Source organism: Cricetulus griseus (assembly GCF_003668045.3).
Source record: "Cricetulus griseus strain 17A/GY chromosome 1 unlocalized genomic scaffold, alternate assembly CriGri-PICRH-1.0 chr1_0, whole genome shotgun sequence".
Classification (NCBI taxonomy): Eukaryota; Metazoa; Chordata; class Mammalia; order Rodentia; family Cricetidae; genus Cricetulus; species Cricetulus griseus.
This window is the reverse complement of record NW_023276806.1, coordinates 234,851,325-234,867,410: the sequence shown is the minus strand read 5'-3', so window position 1 is coordinate 234,867,410 and position 16,086 is coordinate 234,851,325. Positions and strand designations below refer to the sequence as shown.

Below are 16,086 nucleotides of genomic sequence, written 5' to 3'. Positions count from 1 at the left end.
GGACACTATTGTCAAACACATTAATTTTCAGTTTAAGAAAAGTACATGTACCATAACATTTCAATGAGGAGCTAAAATTTATAAAACTAGTTAAAGGTAAAACAAGACTGAACTTTGTTTCCTTGACTATCACACCAAGGGAATGTTGAGGACAACATTGTAATGGCCTGTGGTTGTTGTCCTGGTTTCACAAAATCTTGGGAACAGGCAAGAGAATTTTACTCCTCTAGGATGCAGCGCTCCAGGGGGGAAATGCCATAATGTCAGGACAGTCTTACTTAATCTTGGATATCCCAGTAATCCAAAGCAGTACTATTAAATAATCATACCAGTGGGATGGAAACTCCATACTCAGTCATGGGAAGAAACTGGGTAAACAAAACAAAACAAAAACAGCTACAGGGCTTGCCAATATCTAAAATAATTTTTAAAAATAGAAGACAGAAGAAATTATGAACACAAAGAAGGCTACAGAGATGAAAGCATGTATTTGGCAAAATTCAATCTAGAACCTTATGATGATGCTGTGATACCAGAGTTTAGTACTATTTGGAACGTAGCCTTCTTAAATTGTCTATTTGCATATGCTTAATTTCCCAAATGCATCCAGATTGTACTATCCTTGGGTTGATCCAAAGATCCCTTCCCATTTAAACACTGGAAAACAGTAGCACTCATGTGTGGTTTTTGGTGACTCAATGAACAAAGTCTTAAAGACATGTATGGAAAAAAATAAATTCTCTTATGTAACCCAGAACTCATTATTAAGCATGAGTTTGATACATATCAGAAGGGATATGATGCTTAAAACAATTCAAAGTGATGATGATGTTGGTACTAAGATTGGTTTTAAGAACAACACAGCTGATACTTATAGCCTGCAGCACATATAGACTCTCCCTTGAGTCATCTCCACTCCACTCCTGTGTAAGAGTTAAGAAAAAGAAACACAAAGAAAGACAGCCAAGAATGAGTACACATTTCCCAAGGCAGAGTAGAGTAAGACATAGTCCAGTGTGGTATGAGCTCCTCAATGAAGAGGTGCAGCTAGTGAGTGAGACATGTTCCAGTGTAGAGTATAGGCTCTTCAAGAGAGAGTCACAGTTAACTGTTTTATCCTTAGCTCTATATGTCTTTCAGTGGTTCTCAAGGCACACCTCAAAGATCACTAAGACACTTATTTTTTCTATCTTTTGGACAGCTATAGATATTTGTGAGCCACCATTTGGGAGTTGGGAATTAAACTCAGTACCTCTGGGAGAGCAGCTAGTGCTCTTAACCAATGAGCCATCTCTCCAGTCCCTATCTATTATTTTTCACTTCAATTTAACCAACCTTTTATCATATTTACTTACCTGTTTTATGTTACTTATTTGTCTAATAATCTTATGTATATTCGTAAAGAGCCTAGAAACAGCAACAAAAAGTAAATTAGCCTTCCTTTCCTGTCAGCATTAAGAAGTATAATTTGTATAACTTTGGCTTTTCAGACATTCTTAACCCCAAGAATAGCATGATTTTTTTTTAAAAGAAGGAATGGAAAATATTTAGACATTCTGTTAACTCTGGGAAAGCATAAAAGGATTAAAACACAGGTTTGCCTTCTAAGAGCTTATAATATGACTGCAATGAAATACAAATTTCCAAAGAAGGTTTCAACATAAGAAAACAAAAAGGTAAGGACCTAATAATGACCCCACAGTAACCAATAAAGAAATTTAGGAAACTTCATGTTTTTCTGTCATGAAAAAGGAAACTGGCAGAAGTTTCATGAAGGAGGCAGCATTTACCCCATCAGAGAAAATATTCTTTTTTGTCTGAAATGAATTCCTTAACTCATTCACTTTCTTTCTTTTATTTAGTATGTTTGCTGACTACTTTCTTAGCATTTTGTGGGCCATCAAATATGAATATCAATAATGACATCTTCATATACTTTCTTGGTTCTTGACTTCATTTCAAATCACTGCAATATCAGCAAACAAGCAGAGTAAGAGTTGTTTATGAAACTTAGGACAGTAAAGACTGGGCTCTCCAACATCTTTGGAGTCTTTCATAAAGGATCCTAAATTTCCACTCAAGGGAATGAGAAATCTGTTAAGTCAGGTAGGAACATTTGCAATGCTATGGGTTGTACAGAGATCCACATCAATATTACAGAATCTATACCACCATGGCACAGGGAGATTGGTGCTCTTACAAAATTGCATATTTCTGTGTCTTATTATTTCTAATTTGGGTTCAGCCAAGATTTCAAGATAGAGGATTTAGTAATTACTCAACATATTACTAATACCTAAGAGCAGTGTCAAGTTCTTAATGGGACTTATCTTCAAAGGTAGGCAAATAAGATTCACAATGGTAAGGAGCTTCAAGAAGCAAGATGTTTTCAGTGAATGCAACTGTGTCTTGTTCCTGAGCTAACACAAGGTCTGGTATATTATGGAGGAATAGGCTGCAAGAATACATGAAGATTGTGTTATTATAGAGAAGGATTTTTTAAGTTGATAGAGTTTATTGAAAAAAGTGGAGATGATGTTTTTCAAGACTTTAAACTGGCTACAGTGGGTAGTGTATTTGTGGGACCCAACATTTAGAAGAGAAAGTACTTGGTTAGCCTTGTGTAATATTCTATACAGCACTAAGTGTACAACAAAGATGAAGAGCCTGAAGAGGCCACAGGAAGAAGAGATGGAAATGATATTATATAGAGACTTGGGGGCAGAGTGTAATGATGGAATAACTCCCTGGCTAAAAACAAGATGAACAAGAGACTGGAGATTACCAGATATCAGTTTTGACTTAGATTTGCAAGGATAAAGATGCTTCAAGCAAAAATGTACTTGGTAATATTTTATTTGGGGATGACATCTTAGAGAAGTAATAATGAGGGTAAATGGATGACAAACAGAGAAGGAATAAAATAAAACACTAGGTGGCCATAGCTTTATAAGAAACACAGATGGTTACTCAGTCACATTAGAAATTTTTGGAAAGGCTATATGGAATCACTTTGGCTTGGAACCATCTAATAGGGCAAGAGAAGATTTAAGCAGATTTTATCTGCAGCCACCTGCTATATCCCATCTTCTATCAGCCCAAGTTTGCCCCACAGAGCATTAATTTTCAAATACTTATGGACTATGCTTCCCAAGTTTTTGGACCATCTTTAATACAGCCAAATCCCCAGGCAGAGCTAAATGCATCTGAATTTCAAGGTGAGTCAGTTATCTGCTGTTAGAGAGCCCCCTCTGTCTGTCTACCTATCTTGGGAGCTTGCTAGGAGAGTCATTATAACTGCCTGGACTTGATAGTTTGTATCTTTCAATGGCTGGTAAGTATCTGGAAGGCCTGGGTGGGAGGTTAGAAGGGTACAGGGAGGTATTAAGTATGTAAAGAGAGATCTGAAGAAGGTAACAGCTCAGGTTTATTCATTTATTTTTTCTTTCTCCAGGGGTGATCAAAGTCTCCGCTGTGGTTGCAAAGGTGTGGGTCATTCCAGGTTCTTATCCTGGCCTGTTGCTAACAAACTATGAGTGTGGGGTGGAGAAACAGCTTAGTGGGCAAGAATGTTTGCTGCCCTTACAGAAGACCAGAGTTCACTTCTCCACACCCTTGTCAGGAGGCTCACAACCTCCTACAGCTCTAGCTTCTGTGGATCCACTACCTTCTGGCTTCCACCGGCACTTGAATATGTGTGCACATGAATACACCCAAAATAATAAATAACCCTTTGAAAGGAGAAACTATGGGTCAGTGGATGTGGAGAAGTTCAAAACTGGTATAACCAGTGGTTATGAGAACATTGGTGGCATTGATCAGGATAAGGAAAGTTCAAGTGGAAACTGGTATTTCCCTGGGAGCAGAAAGAAATGAGCTGGCTTTACAAAGTTGACTGTGATCCTGTGGTGATGTCCTGTGGTACATATCTCAAAGAATTGTAGATCTATGCAAAGTTAACATTTGAAGGAACTTTAAAGGCAATGTGCCAACTGTCTTGTTTCAGTCAGGGTGGAAGGTATGATTCATAGAGGTTTTACAGTTTTATAAACAACATAAAATAAGATGTAGATCTGAGACTGAGAAATTACTTTTTTCCAGGGTACTAACCATGTAGTAGGCACTGGATATCCTGAGTTCTCACTCTTCATTTGATGGTGACACTAGTCTCAGTGACTATCTCTTCAATGAAATGACTGGAAAAGGCATTTCCCATTGTCTTGTCCATCTCCCGTGTTCTTTTGCTCTCTGATGGATTCAGTAGAGCAATCCAAGTCAAAGGAAATAGAATTGTAAACACGGTGTTTTTATAGATGGCTGGAAATAAAAATGATGACAGAGAGTAGGAGGCCAGTGATTTAGTTTCATGCTACATCAAGGTACAAAGGTAGAAGTCAGAAAATCCGAAGAGGTTATCCAGCAAGAAGTGAGAAGTGAAATAAGCAAGAAGAGGGAAGTACCCAAGACTGAAACTAGAGGGCTGAGGAAGGACTAATGTAAACTTCTCCTGGGAAGAGGGTCAGGCAGAACTGAAAAGGAAAGGAAAGGCAAATATAACCAAGGGAGCTCGAAATTGCTAATGATGTGTTTTTTGGTTTTTTGTTTTTGTTTTTTTCTTCCATTCATTTATTTAGCTCATAAACAAAGTCATGCACAATTATGATACACAATACAGTATGTTCACAATAGCATGGCTAAATTAAACCAATTAACATGTTATATCACACATATTCATAATGATGGGTTTCTCACAAAAGAAGTAATGAGAGTGTTAACTAATGAGTTAGAAAATAAATGGACAGCAAGACTGGCCAATGGACAGGAGCAAGGTCAGTTAGGAAAGGGAATGGAAAACACTGGGAAAAGTTATAGTTGGAGATGAGAATAAGGAAAATGAAGAAGAGAGACTGGATTATATAGACCTCAGACTCCTGCTCTTTTGGAAATTATACACTCACAGGAGTGAGATCATCAATAAACAACAAACCAATATTGTTTATGTTAATTAGCATGAAAAAGAAAAGACAGAGAGACTAGAATTCCAATGAGAGCATAGAATGGACTGTAAATTTTGCATGTGTTGTGGGCCTCTGTTATGAGCTAGAGTTTTCATTGTTGACATAACAGAAGGTAGGGAAAGATTTATTTAGCTCAGAGTTTTAATTCACCATAGCAGAAAGGGCATGCCACAGCATCTCATATCATGGCAGAGAGAAAGCAGAGAAAAAGGGGAATGTGTATTTCTATTGGTTTACTTCCTCTAGATTCTAGAGTCTAGATAGATTCTGTTCTCAACATTTTTACCACCTCCCAAAATGACACCACCAACTAGGGACTAAGCATTTAGAACACCAGGCACAGGGACTATCACACATTCAAATCATAAAACAGCCACTTAGAAATTTGTGTAAAGACTGATGGGGAAAAAAAGATATGCAGGGCAATAATTTTTCAGAGAGGAGAGTGAAAGCAGATTGCATTGGAACACTGAGGAAATGCAACAACAAGGTTGGCTGTTCCTTTCTCTTGCATTATGTTGCTGGGCTTGAGCCTTTTCTGAACTGTAGTGTAGTGAAGCCTAACTTCCATGTGACAGAGTAGGGATGACCCATATTCTCTTTTGTTCGATGCCTCTAAAATATGGGCATCTGTATAATAAGCATTAGCTGCATAAATTATTGGTTTTAAGAAAATACAAATTTTACTCAACATGATCTCAGTGTAGAAGGATAAACTCAAATAGAATGAGTGAACCTTAACTGTGCCTCTGTGACTTAGGTTTGTAGGACAATAGGTTCCTATCCATAAAGAAAAAAAAAAACTTTCTGCCAGGCATTGGTGGCACATGCCTTTAAACCCAGCACTTGTGAGGCAAAGGCAGAGGCAGAGGCAGGCGAATCTCTGTGAGTTCAAGGCCAGCCTGGTCTATGGAGAGAGTGCCAGGACAAAAAACAAAACAAAACAAAAAAATAAAAAACAACAAAAAAAGCAAAAACCAAAACTGTTTCTGTGAGACTTCAAGAGGAGCTTATACCCAAAGATCTCAGTATGATATATGTGCATTCTCAGTAACTGACACGAGGATCCTTTTGAGAACAAAATTCAGTTTTCTTGTTAAAGTGCCTGGTTGAATAGACCCTTAAAAATGTACAGGCTTTAATGGGAGCTTCAGACTTGCAATTACAAGTCTGAGTTAAGTTTGTTTTTTCCTTGAGAAATCAAGGTGCCCTAGGCTTGGACCTAAGTTATGTAGGGACTATGAGTAGCTGTGAAATTGATTAAAGGCAGAAAGAATATTCTTTTTAAAAGAAATTTTAGATTTATTTATTTATATTTTCTGTGTATAAGTGTTTTGCCTGCATATGTGTGTGCAAACCACCTATGTACCTAATGTCCGACAGTTTAGAAGAAGGATTTGGATCCTCTGTGTCTGGAGTTAAAGATATTAAAGATGGTTGTGAGCCACCATGTCAGTTCTGGGAATTGAACTTAGGACTCTGCAAGAGTAGTAAATGCTCTAACTCCAAAGCCATTTGTCCAGCCCAGAAAGAATATTATTAACAATGGTTATTTGCTAATTCATTGCATACATACAATCTAATATTTTTGATACATTCAAAGAAAATTATTATCCCTGCATGAATTTATCCCCAAAGTGCAAGGAAGAATTCTTTGATAAATATTTCCTGAATATTCATAGTAATAAAATAAAAAGATCTTACTAAATCCCAAGACTTTTCTTTTACTAACAATCACAGGAACAAGTTGTAAAATCTAAAATCCGCTACAAAAAAATCCCCATTTTCCTTATCATTCTAATAATAAATAATTTGCAATAGCAAAGGAAATTATAATTAACCTTGATAACAACTGTCAGTATTATTTGATAAAGCTTCTTGGTATCTCTGTGGCTTTTACACATTTGTTTATAAGAGCTCAGTTAGGAATGTTTGATTTATCAAAACAAAGTTATCTTCTAGCATGTTCTTGTAAACAACATTAAAACCACATTATCTAAGTTGAACTCCTGTCCAAATGTGATTGAGAACTGATGCTATAAATTTCCAAGCCATATTGCTAGTGAAATTCAAGCCTTATAATAATTTCTACTAACTCATTGTGCCAGAAGATCATAAAAATGCTCATCATAATCCTAGATAACAGATGTCTCCACAATTTGTAGAGGAGTACCAACTTCTTTCTCATTTACTATATGATTGCTTAGAGCTTCAGTGATGGTTGGGTACCTCCTTATAAATCCAAAGACACGAAAAGAGATGTAGAGAGATGCTGAGGAGATGGCTCGGTTGTAGTGTTATTGCAGAGGCCTCAGATTTGGATCCCAGCACCCATATAAAGTGTCTCATAACTAACTCTAACTCCAGGTCCAAGGGATCCAATGACTTGAGGCATTTGTGGACTTCTGTACACATTGGGTGCAAATAAAACTCCTTCAGTTGCACACACATGAACAGAAATTAAAATAATAAGGGTTTTTAAGAGAGAGAGAAAAGGAGAGATTGAGAGATAGGGTGAGAAGAAAGTGGTCACAAATACCTTTCATTGAATATCCTTTAATCTATCTTTAATCTAGAGGCCAGAGAGGCAAATAGGTCATCAGTTAAGAATGTGTACTGGTCTTAACAGAGGACCTGATTTGGATCTCAGAACTCTAGCTCCAAGAGATCTGGTGCCCTTTTCTGGCCTCTACAGGCACCTGTGCCCACATGGTATATATAAAATCACACAAGCACACAAATTAAGATAAATTAAAGAAATATTTAAAACTTCCTCTCCACAATATGAAAATTAGTTTGAGGTAATCATGCCAACAAGTATGTGAACAGCTAAGATGTTGGAGGAAGATGGCTTCTTCCATTTATCTAAAGAGGACCCTGAAGGAGAAATGAGGTTTATTACCCATATGAACTAAACATGAACTGAGAGCATGGACATGGTCTAGAGAGTAAGTGTTAAATGTTTAACTAGAGATGGATTCTGAGCTGGGCAGTGGTTGCACACATCCCAGCACTCAGGAGGCAGAGGCAGGTGGAGCTCTGTAAGTTCTAGGCCACCCTGGTGTACAAGGTGAGCTCCAGGACTGCCAGAGCAATTACACAGAGAAACCCTGTTTTGAAAAAGACAAAACAAAAAAATGAATTCTGATGTCAGGAATTAATTTACTCATGAGGTGTCACATCTATATTAAGTAGTCATTTAGTCATTTGCTACTACATCCTAATAACATTAGGCACCCATGGAAAAAGGTTATATACAATCTCAGGTTTGGGCATACAATCCTCCTTAAGTTTTTTTTTTTTTTTACTCATATTATAATCCAGTATGATGAGAGTTCTCTGTCATAACACACCAGGAAGAAAATACGTATCAGCAGAGTAATGTTTTGGCTCCACTAATCTCAACATTGTGCAAGTTAATTAGGAAGCAACAATTCATGTATTGCATAATGGAGAGGGTTAGGGTGGAGAGTCATGCCATCAGCAGTGTTCCTGAGAGAAGCTTCTTTTGTACACAGAACAAGCCTTTGTTTTCCTTTATCATGGGAAAGGGTTGAAAACTGCTTGTGGTGATCTGGAATTTCAAGGCTGTTGTGAAAGAAGTGCACATCTACGTTCTTCAGATATTCTTATAATTGTCTGTCCTTCATTCTTGTGATGGCAAGCAAACCCAACTCATGATATAGACAAAACAAACAAACAAAATGTTCTCTCCCCCCACCCTCCTACACTCCTCCATTCTTCTCTTTGATTTCAAGGAATTACTTAGATGGCCACAGATCTTCTCAGTTCTTTTACAGTTTTTCCTCTTTCTTTTTTTCATGTGTATTCTGTGTGGTATGTTCCTGTGTATATATATGCATGCTTACATGCATATGAGTACATACACAGATGTGTGTGTGTGTGTGTGCATATGTATATGGAGACCTGAGATTGATGTTGGGAATCTTCTTAGTTGATCTTCTATCCTATTCCCTTTGAAGGCAGGGTCTCTTAGTCAAAACCAGAGCTCACGCAAATGGCTAATTTTGCTGTCAGCTTGCTCCAGAGATTTTCTTTGCAGAGCTAGAACACAAGTGAGCAGCCATGTCCACCTGGCCTTTACACTGGCACTGAGGATCCAAACTCTGAGCCTTTTGTTTGTGCAGAAAGCAATTCAATTTGGAGCTGTTTTCCTAGCCCTCTTGAGAATTTTTTACACAGCCTATTTTTTTTTATCAAATTTATCAAATTCTTTCCCATTCCTCAACCCCTCCAAGATTTCCCCAAACAAAACCAGAAGAAAATAACAAATTAAAAACATGGCTTCTGATGCTTTTGGTGGCTAACTACTCATGAGCATCGAGCTTGTCTTGAAGCAAGGCTAATATATGCAATGTCTCTCCAATGAAGATAATTGATTTTTTTCTCCTCTCCTGGCAACAATCATTTTCAAATAGCTTCTTGGCTAAGTGTGGGACTTTGTGCCCACTTCCACTCCTCTGTGCTGGGATTTGTCTGGCTTGAATTTGCACAAGTCTTGTGTACTGTTCTTCTTGTAGTAGATTGTAATTCACACAGAGACTCACAATTGAACAACATGCAGAGAGTCAGAGACCTTGGAGCACCCCTGGATGGATGTCTTTCTTATATTCCTCCCCTCAAGGCTAATGGATCTAAGGGGACGAGGAGGCAGATAGAGTGTAAGAACCAGAGGTGATGGAGGATTAAAAAACAAAACAAAACAACAACAATAGCATTTTCCAGACACAACAGTGCAAAAACACATATGATCTTTTGCTACAGATGTAATTACAGAAGACACTGTTCACCCTCGGCCATGTGTGTTGTCTGTGTTATCAAGCATCATGACCTGATCCCGGGGCTCCTGTGACTTTGAGATGTACTAGTCAACTAGGCTAGTCCTTCTATCATGATTTTTGGAAACGTCAAAAGCACTAAATGTTAGTTGTTATGTGGGGCAATACTGAAAATAAAAAGGAGTACAGTGTTGCCTCCAATGTCTAGCTTATTTCGTTTATGGTACTGGAAATTTAACCCAGAACCCTGTACCTGCTAAGCAAAAGCTCTACTACTGAGATATACTTACCCCAACTCTTCTTTAAGTGAAATGACATGTGTGTGTGTGTGTGTGTGTGTGTGTGTGTGTGTGTGTGTGTGCATTTGAATGCCCATGTAGCTGCCATGGAGCTCAGGTATATACAGCTTTCAGGGGTTGGCCCTCTCTCTCTCCACCAAATGGGTCCTGGGGATTGAACTCAGATAGTAAGTCTTGGCATCCAGCATTTTCACATGTTGAGCCACCTGGCCAGTTTCTAAGCTCTTCTCTATTTCATTTTCAGACAGGGTCTCAGTTAAGGTGCCTAGGATATTTCCAAACTTGTGAAGCTGCTTCCTTGACTCCCAGGGAGCTGAGCTCATACACATTTACCATCATTCCTGGCAGGATTCTTGATGCTAGGAGTGGCACAGCTAGAATGGATCCCATACTGAAAGTGGCTTCGTCAGTAATTCAAAGACTCCCCAGAAGTGAGACATGGACCAAAAAGAATTAAAATGTACCCAGGAATCAGTGCCAGGGTAGAGAATAGGCTGGACCTCTGATACCAAGAGCATTCGTCTCCTGGGAAGATGTTGCACACAATCTGACAAGTCATCTCACAGATCAGCATGTGCCTACTTCCTGGTTTTTGTTTCATCTTTCCTATAAAACTAACCCTGCTTGCAGGACAGGGGGAGGGGGAAGCTAAGGCATTTTTTTCCCCTCAGTTCTTGCCAAACTGTAATGAACCCGTTTTTTTCTTTACCATTTTCTGTTTCCTAATTTCTTTGGAATACAGGGAAACTGAGGCAGTGAGTTTATGTTCTTAAGTTGTCAGTAATACTTTTGACTTAGGCAACCAGCAGCACAATGGGACAATGGGACGCTGTGCAAGCACCCAAGGTTGGAATGTAGGGGAATTCTGAGTAAGGCAGGAGCACTGGGCAAAGAGGCTTTATGTAAAGGTTTGGAGAATTAGCACATGAAAAAAACAAGTTGGCAAAGAGGGAGGTTGAAAGACCTCCTGAGGCTGACAGAAACAGGCTTGTGCCAGCCTCCCTGGGGTACCAGCAATTGGTTTCCACACCCACCTTCTCTGTTACTTGTTGGGAGATGCAGACAGCCTGGGTACAGGCATACACTGGCTGTGAAGCCTCTCTTCTCCCTCAGAAACCTGTAAGAATAGCAACAAACCTCCTCCTGTGGGTCCTCAGCTTCCCTGGTTTTTTCGGTCTGCCCATGATGTTCCTAATTCTTTTAATAAACTTCTTACCTCCAACACTCTGTGTCTGTGTCGGTGTGAACCCCACATCCAAGACCTTTCCCTCCCAGAACTAAGAATCACAGAGATCAAGCTCAGAAAACTGTGCTTTGTAAATGGGCTCAAAAGCCAGAGCTCAGTTTACATAAAAACTCCTGATACTTTGTTGCATCCGGCTGTTGAGCTGCTAAATTCTTTTCCATTGCTCTAGCCCACTTGTACACCCTTGGAAGTGTCCTCGAAACCCGAGTACTAGCTGATGTTAGTATTGAGGTTTTTCAGCCAGAACGTATGTGCAAAGGTCTTACAGTCATGTCAAAAGAACATATCCCATTCCTGACTTTGAAGAATCACACCTGAGAGGTGCTCATGAGTACTGATCAACCCCCAACAATTTAACTGTTCACTATTTGGTGTCGGGGCCAAGACACATTAAAAGGGCTATCCCACCTGGACCAGCAGGTCATTCATAAGTGACAGAGTACAAAATGGGTGGTGACCAGGAAATGAGAAGAAGATAGAAGATACAAAAGATAAAAAAGTTTGGGATCAAGAAGTCTTGCACAAGCTGGTGAGTCATGCAAGCATGTCCCTGTTCTTTTTTTTTTTTTTTTAATAACATTTTCTTGAAATGAAAATGACAGTGTTAGCAAGACTATCATACAATGTGATGAAGTCAGTGAGAAGCTAATCAGTGTGGCACAAAGGAAACACTGGGTGTCTCAAAAGTATCACCAAAGAGCTCACAGTGGCCTTGGAACTGGGCTCTCAGGATCTGAAGCCACAGCTCCACCAAGGCCCTGACCCCAGGCCGTTGCTGCATCTGTTGAGCATGTTTCTGGTTTTGAGAAGGGGCTGTCTTCCATCTTCAATCAAGGAAAGCCTTGGTTGATCTGGCCATCAGCCCATAGGTGATGAAGGGAAGGGATATCTACCAAGCAGAACTGACATGAAACACTTTTCTATCATTAACTTGTGCTTTGCTCATTAAGATGTGTCTCTAACCCAATGCATACTGAGGTACCATGGGGCAAAACTTAATATAGCCCTAGAATTGTTGAAAATAACCGACTTTATTTTGTCTTCTAAAAAAATACATCAGATGCTAAAGTTATTATTCTTAGCACACTCAGTTTAAAATTCAGCCCTTTCTTTTTGGGGCTTACCAACAGCTAATTGGACTTGTAACCCACTCAATAAGATGGGCATTCATGCTCGATACTGTAAACTTAGACAGCTACCCAAGAAGTCATAGAACCCCCAGAAGAACCTACCACTGCAACATTTGTAACCAGTAGAATTGCTACCTGCATTCTAAGTGTTTGTCCTGATATCCACAGATAAGTGTTGCTCTCACACCTCATCAAGGAAGCTTCTTTGTGCAGCTGATGAAGGCTATTACAGAGTGCCAAGATTGCCAAGAATGGAAAAAATAGCTGACTACCAGGATGGCCAACCCCAGATGTTAAGGTTTACGGTTAGATGGTGTCACCCTTATACCTAATGCTCAGGTAGCATCACATGAGTACTGTGGGGGAAGAGATTGTAAGTGACAAAGGGATAGTAAGGATGCTGAGAGACACCATCTTGTAGACATAACAGGAAAGCTGTACCCATGAAATGCCAACAATACAATCACCAAAACTGGACCTGGACTATGACAACACCAGTTGACATGCCAGTGTGAACGGGGTGGGGGGGGGACTTCACAGGGCTGCATCCTGTGCAGATGAAGAACTACAGGCTCTAATGTTGCTGTGAGACAGAGAATGAAATTAAGTTTTCTCCAGGGACAAGCTCCCATTGCTGATCCAATCCCAAGTGCGTATATCTAAACACATATACCAAGCAACAGCTATCAAGAAGTTCAATGTCTATGTGTGGCAGCGAGCTTTCTTGTAATGGGAATATTTTTTTATGGATGATTTTTGGACTTTCAGAAATTGCTATTTCCCTTTTAATGATGTGGGATATCCTTCTGTATGCTGTGAATATGTGTTGCTTTTCTTGGTTGATGATTAGAGCTGTTTTGGCCTATGGCAGGGTTGAATATAGCTAGGCAGGAAATCCAAGCAGAGATACAGGAAGAAAGAAGGATAAGTGGAAAGAGATTCCAGTACCCACAGAAGGAGTTAGAGCCAGAGCATTACTGGTAAGCCAAAGGCCATGTGTCGATACACAGATTAATAGAAATGGGTTAATTTATATGTATGAGCTAGCCAGTAGTAAGCCCAAGTCATTGGCCACACAATTATAATTAATATGAAGCCTCAGATATTATTTATAAGTGATTGTGGGACCAGGTAGGATACAGAAATGCCTCAAGCTACACCCAGAGCTGATTCAATCTCAAGTGCTTAACCCTAAACAGATATGACAAGCAACAGTTGCCAAAAATTTAAATGTGTATGCTGAGAATGAGCTTTCTTTTAATTGGAGTATTTTTTAGGAGTATTTTTGGACTTTCAGAAATTGCTATCTCCCTTTTTTCCCCTTTCATTGAAACAAAAACTGACTAAAAATGATTTTCCAAAGACTTTTAGTCAAACAGAAAAGTGGAAATTGAAGTGCTAACTCTTTTTTAAAACAAACAAACAAGTAAACAAAGAGGATTTTGGACCTTTATTTAGGTGATAGTAAATGTGGTTTTTAAATATTATTTAAAACAATTTTAAAGTTTGAACATATTTTGATCATGCTCTTCCTCTCCCCCAAATTCATCCACATCATTTCCCTGTCCCTATCCTTGCAGCTTTAAGTTCTTTCTCAAAAACAAACCCAAACCCCATAAGCCAAATACAGCAACAAAATGCCCGAAACCTAGAAAAACAATCAAACAAAAAACTGTAACCAATGTTAACTCTGATTCTGAAGACTGAGAAAAATGGGTCACTTTAAATCTCAAACCCTTGTTATTGTAATAAAGGCTTAAAAGATAGTATGATTTATACCAACAAAGATTTAAAATAGAAACAGGTAGTTTTAATTTGTTTTATTCTATAATAAATAATATTTGGGTTTATGTATCTCTTCACACTTCTGATAAACCCATAATCTCTTATTTTATAAACTTAAATTATTCTTAATACCTACTAAAAGTGGCATACTAGTGGCTTTATAGGCCACTAAAATGGCTTAAGGATGTTCTCAGGCATATCTGATCTTTAAAGGAAATGTTTCAGATGAAGATAAACATCTAAAATAAAGTCTTTATTACAAGTGCAGTTTAGCTTAAGAACAATTAAGAGTTTAGAGGTTAAGAGCATTGGCTGCTCTTCCAAAGGACCCTGTTCCCAGCACCCATATGGTAGCTCACAACTGTCTATAACTCCAGTTCCAGACACACAGACATATATGCAGGTGAAACACCAATGCACTTGAAATAAAAATAAATAAGTCACTTAAAAACTTTCAGTTTATGTTTACATAAAATAGCATTCTTTAAGTTATAACACAATACTTAAATTACCAAATTTTGTATTTGATATGTAGATTTTAGATAAGGACTTTTTTTTAAGTAGATTCTAAGAAGTTAAATCTTACATTGTTCTATCTGAGAACTTTAGGATAATAGAAAATAGAACATTACATTTTTTTATCAAAACAAATTATTTTAGTTACATTTGGAAATCTAGTATATGAAGAATCAGATACAATCATTCTTTCAATCTGTATTAATTTATTTTGTAAAATCCATTACTTGTACAATATGTTTTCCAATTGTCTTCTAACCAAAGATGAGAAATGCTGCCTTGACAAGAATCTGTGCTTTATGTATTCCATATGGTTAAGCAGAAACACCTAGTTTCATACTTATATGTGAAGAAACGGGAAAAATGTTCTTAAGGCAACACTTCCTCCAAGACTTTGCTTTGGAGGATCCTTTGGGAACCCATGGTCTCCTGGTACCCCACGCATCCACCCAAATGTCTCTGCTCCCTTGAACTTCACCTTTGCTCCAGTTCCTGGCATCTGTGTTCCTATCTAGAGTAAATATGTCTGCTTGTTCTTTATCTCTTCTCCTTATTTTCTGTTCTTGATAGCACCCCTGCAATGTCTATAACTAATGTCCTTCTCTCATGGACCATCACTAGTAGAAATAAGAAAGTTATTTTTCTTGTCTTAAATGTCCAAACAAATCAGATACAATCATTTTGTGATACTTTCCTGGTATTTAAAGGCTTCAAAATATGAGTTTTCTTAGATATGTAAATGCCTTAATACATAAATATAGAACTAAAGTAAAATGTATTTAAAAATCAAAATGCTTTTAAAAATCCTTAACAAATGTGTTATGGATTACTTTTCCAGGAATATTCTTAGATATATAATTTTAAATATGACTTCATTAAACCTGAAATGCTTATAAAATCACGGATGTATATGTTTTTCAGAGACTCTTTTGCACAGTGGGATTATAGAAGATGCTTAAACCTTATAAATAACAGATTCTAGATTCTGGGTAAATTTTTACACTACTGGATATGTGATTGACAAATGGATGATGCTATTAAGTCTTAAAAATGAAAAAGATAAGTAATATTTTGCTTTTAAAAGGTGATTAATGGCCAGTGAGATAGCTCAGAGGGTAAAAAAAACTGCCAGGAAATACTGAGGACTTAAGTTTGATTCTTGGATCCCACAGTGGAAGGGGAAAATTTGTTCCCAGTAGTTTTCCTTTGACCTGGCCTTCGCATGCATGCTGTGCCACAAACATTCTCTCCCATAACACACACACACACACACATACAAACATAAATAGAAAG

The 16,086-nt window shown here is 38.1% G+C and overlaps 1 non-coding gene across 1 annotated transcript; it reads left to right on the top strand.

Moving 5' to 3' along the window:
* Positions 1–671: 671 nt before the first annotated feature.
* LOC113833315 lies at positions 672–800 on the top strand. The gene has a single exon (XR_003480941.1). It is a non-coding gene; the product is annotated as a small nucleolar RNA SNORA40 (small nucleolar RNA).
* Positions 801–16,086: the final 15,286 nt, after the last annotated feature.